This window comes from Octopus bimaculoides, chromosome 24 (assembly GCF_046866305.1).
Source record: "Octopus bimaculoides isolate indiv1 chromosome 24, ASM4686630v1, whole genome shotgun sequence".
In the NCBI taxonomy this organism is placed as follows: domain Eukaryota; kingdom Metazoa; phylum Mollusca; class Cephalopoda; order Octopoda; family Octopodidae; genus Octopus; species Octopus bimaculoides.
The window spans coordinates 12,530,901-12,536,166 of record NC_142951.1 but is presented as its reverse complement, the minus strand read 5'-3'; positions in this window follow the sequence as shown (position 1 = coordinate 12,536,166).

Here is a 5,266-nt window from a genome sequence, read left to right as displayed (position 1 = left end):
TTTCCAACTTTACGTTCTGCGTTCGAATGCCGCTGGGGTCGACTTTGCCTTTCATCCAGTCAGGGTCTTTAAATTAAAGTCCCATTTGAGCACTGGGGTCGATGTAATTGACTTGCACTTCCCAGGAACATACTGGCTTTGTGCTGGAATTTGAAACTAATATATCCTCATGTCTCATATACGCATGTTTGACATACATACACTCTTTTCCTTTCAGACATCTCACTCACAAATCCTTACTAATGGCACATGATCAATATACATTTCTCCTCACCAGCCCTATATCAACTTATTATCAGCCCTATATCAACCCTTGTTCAACAGGTCCACTGCAGGATCAAAAACATGCTTATAACCTTTTCCGTTATTACCTCCGCCTTCGCTAAAGCAGAGGTATTGTTTTCAGTCCTGTTTATTTGTTTGTTTGTCCGTGGAAAAGATATCTCAAGAACCATTGCATGGATTCGGATGAAACTTTCAGAGATGTTTGGCCCCTTGACTGGCACGAAGTGATAAATCTTAGGATCGTTCTGGTACCGGACAAGGATTCTGGAATATTTTACCTTTTTTTTACTTAATTTTTGAGAGCGGTCTGGTTCATTTTTAGTATTCTCGTTCGTGTCAGAAGTCGAGTTTATTTCAGATATTCTAATTTTAAAAATAATCTCTGGCTAATCATTGAAAGGGTGTTGGTGTTGCCTTGGCGGAGGTTTGCGCTCTCTGAGTGCGCTTGTTTCTTCTTATTTTATATTTTTATGTGTTTTTTTTTTATTTGACTGCGACTATACTGGGTGACACAACCTTGATTTTTTAGTTGGCACAATTTGGTTGCAGTATATCTGTAAAATCCAGAACTTATGAACACCTTTTGGCGAACGATTTAGCTATGTGGCGAAAAACATCCTAACAGCGAGGGACAATTAACGGCAAAAAAGAAGATGAACACAGATACGCGCCCCCCACACACCAACAGACACACGCGTGTGCATATTCAAACAAATACAACCACACACAGACACACATACACATATACACACTAAAATATGCATCTATGCATATATACATTTTTGTGAGTGTGTGTCCATGGATAGTCATATGTATACATACACGCACATTTACACAGGCACATCACATACGCACACGCGCACGCATATTTATACGCATATCTATAAAGTTAAACCATTTTAAAGTTTTACTGACAGGAGGGAAATAGAAGTACAAAGAAACATTTGCACTAAAATTATTATGAATAGAATATAGGAAGATAATTATTTCATATGGCTTCTGCTTCCAGCAGCAGCAATAGTAGTAGTAGTATTGATGATATGTGGTGGTGGTGGTGGTGATGGTGGTGGTAGAGGTGGTAGTGCTGGTGCATGTAGGATATTAATTGGTCCTTGTTTTTGCTACCATTGTTATAGGTATAGTACATGTGACTTTTGTAGGAAAAGTTAATTAATTTTATATCTCGTTTTTTGTCATAGCTTATAATATTTTAAGTTCCACGACAGCTAAGGTAAAATTAACTGTTCGACAAATAGTAGCATATATTCAATAAACTAATACAATATACTAATTATCTCCCCTTGTTAAGTTGCCTACAAGGCAACAAAAGACGTACCACCAGCTTCGCTTGCTATTTTTCTCACGTTGTTTTATCATCTCAAACAAACACTTGAAGGAAATAATTATTCTTCTTGTGTGCTATTTTTATTTTTTGTTTCTGCTTGGTTTTGTTTTTATTTTCTTTTATTCTTCTGCCATGATATTGAGATCAATCGATAAATAACATTATTTGTGTGAGATATTTCGCATATATACGTTTTGCCAAATAAACTTTGGAAGTAAGTCTCTTTGTTTCTCAGCATAGTTAATGATAACGATACAAAAATAAATAAATATAAAGAAAAATATATGAATTGGTGTTAGAAAATATAAAACCAAAAAATTAAGGCAAAAAAACAATAGAATATGAAATCAAAAAATTAAAGCAAAAACTAGTAAAATATAAAAAAAAAACAATTCAAACAAAAATAATGAAATATTGTAAACTTCTTTATGAAATGAAAGTTAAAAAATGAAAATTATGGAAAGATTTGTCTTTATATTTTGAGAGCGATCAATATGAATAAGTTAAGGCCTTACATCAAAAGTAAGGATATTGCTGTTTGCCGCCCGTTATATTTCAAAAGAAAGCAAAGTTAATTTAGATATTTTTAATGTAGGTATTTGCTATTAGTCGCTTTGCACGGATAAAGATTTTATATTAATATATGTACATTCACATACTGAGAGTTTTTCATGGCTACACTATCAAATAAGCCGCAATTATGTATGCAATATAAAAAAGCCACTGCTATGAGCAGATATAAATATCGCAATCCCTCGGAAAAGAGGAGTCGAAAGAAAGACCACACGATTATACATAATTGCTGAAAAATACTACGGTGATCTGATGGAAAAAAATACGAGAAAACATGAGTGTTTACCTGTATTTCTTTCAGTCGATATACGATGGGGGTGCCTAACATTTCCTGGCTTTGGGTAAAAGAAAATACAAAAGGATCAGTTAATTAGCATTTTATTAAACATATTCCCCTCTCAGAATATGTATATATGTACACATATATACACAAACAGATAAATATATATATGTATACACGTATATCGTCGCAAAATATATTCCACGTTAATGTAGATAACTGGTCAGAACATTACCTTCAGTTTCGCGCTGTATATCACCAGTTCAATATATTGACATTTCATACATGCTATCCACAAGCTTATAGTCTCGTCAGCACTAAAGCTATATAGCCTCAAGTCTGATTCAGGTTTAGCGAAAGAATTGAACACAATTTAGTGAACAAAATGTAATGTCGGAAGGAAGAAAGAGGAAAGGCAGAGTTATTCTCAATGGATTAGCATTAACGTTAGGTGAAGTTTGTAAGCCGTGTGAGTAACCTTATTAAACTCGTAAAGCGACATTGCCACGTTACCAAAACAAATTTATGTTCATGAAAGCAGTATGCGAAAGTCTCGCCTTTCGAGTTCAGAAAAGCGCCCGGACCTTGTGAAATCCTTCCTGCCAAGCAGACTCAATCATTTCCTATTTCCATTATGATGCAGTCTAACGCTTTCAACCAATCTCTAGTCGATTTTATTTGAGCTTGCCTCCTCTTCCAATCACTATATATAACCCGCAAGATTTTCGACAACGCTTTTCCTGAAATTTTCAATACGATGTGTAATTATTCAACCTGGCCTTCTAGTAGCCCTCTGTTAATGCGACGCATTTTTATGAAAATGCGTCGTCCATTTGGTATTCGTCCATGCTATTTCAGCTTCGTCGACCATGGCTGTTGTAGTGAACTAATCATTCACAGGTCATTTAGTGTAAATCCTACATGGGCAGTATGCTTATGTCCGTGGTTTAGGAGTATTAGCTAACTGAACGTCCTAAGCATGCAAATTTCTAATGGAAAATCTCTTCTTTTTCTACATGCCAAAATCATTGCCGATATTTTACGCAAGCTCAATTTTGTTCATATTTCAATAACGATGTCCACTAAAGCAGAAGCAAGACTATTGCTTTCATTTTCCATGTTGACAAAAATCCATTCACCTTTTAAGCAAATAAACTAATGTTTTAGTGAAATGGATTCTTCATTTCACAACGTTAACTCCACTTCAGTTAGAAAGTCGCTAACATAACGTCTTCTTTCTGCAACTAAATGAAAAATTTCAATTAACTAAGAATTTATCGCATTCCGTTAACTACATCTCACTTTATCAAATATGTATAAGTTATAGTAATTTTTACAGTCATGCAATGCAATATATCATGATACCAGATTTTATAGTCACTCAGTATGATATTTAAAATCATGATATCAAATAACCCACCAAGTGATATAATTGTTTATAACCTATATTAGCAGATTATATTTCCAACCAGCACAATACATTTATAGTATCATAGCAAATTACATAGTCATATCAGATAATATCCACTAACTCCACTTAATATTGAACATAATCATAAATTACATACAGAGTGGATAACTTTATATAAGTTATCCACTTATATATCTACTTACCATAAGTCAAAACAAATATGTGACGTAGAGGATCTTTTATGAATTTATCATGGAATTTCTGTTCATACAGCATAACCACAAAGCTGTTTTAGAAACAGACAGCTCGTTGACCCGCAGAGCGATGTACTCCATCGGTTTGGTCAAGGTTTGTAAACTTAGCCGATGATTTAGAGATATTGAAACAAGACTCTACAGTAGTCACAATACGATAAAGGCTGCTGGTTTTCAATTAACTCACTACAAATATTCCCCTTGTAGCAAATATTTAATGAATATTTTTACAATACATTGATATAATGATAATTGACTTTCATAAACAAGATATGATTAACAGTTCCTGTTGCGATTGTTTTAGACATTACTTGTTGGTTCTCGATTTAGAAAGAAAGAGAAACTATTTGCATTTTCTATGGAAAATTTCCTTTGAATGACTGCGCTAGAAACTTAGGGAAATATGAGATTTCAGTGATAGTGATGACGACAATGACGACGACGACGATGACGATGATAATGATTTCTTTTATTAATCACAAGAGCATAGATGAGGAGCACATCATAAAAATAGTCAATTATTCGTGCGTAGATTTGCATAAAGAATGAGAACAAAAACTGGAAAAGACGGTGAAATGCAGTAACAACATATATGGTGTGTATGTGGTAAAATGAACGATGCATTCCTCAAATACAGGAGTAATCCAGCTAGGGTCATTAAAGGAATCCCACAGATCCAGCATTACGCTGGCCAATAAAGATTCCCGAATCTTCAAGTGCATTCACTTTAACCATTTTTGCCACACTCACATATTTTTTTTACCTATTCACTGGGTGGTGACACTTCACTCTTCTCCCTCACTTTCCTTTCGAAGTGGAACTTGAAAAAGTCGATGAGGGATTGAACTAAAAGGAAGGTTTCGTAATTAATCCTTTCAGCTTTGTCAATCACATAACCTCTTACGCCATAACCACAAGACAGTGGAACACCACTCACTCTGCCTTGTTTAGGATGGGTGGTTGGCCGATCTTCATCATGGACTCGACCGGTAATCGAATTCGTTCCAAACGCGAGAACAGCTGCTCCACAAGAGAACAATACTCGGACACTGTAGAACGGTTTCGTCGCTCTGCGCGCATCATGGACAGTCTTGTATGACAGCGTTTCCGTGTCTGTA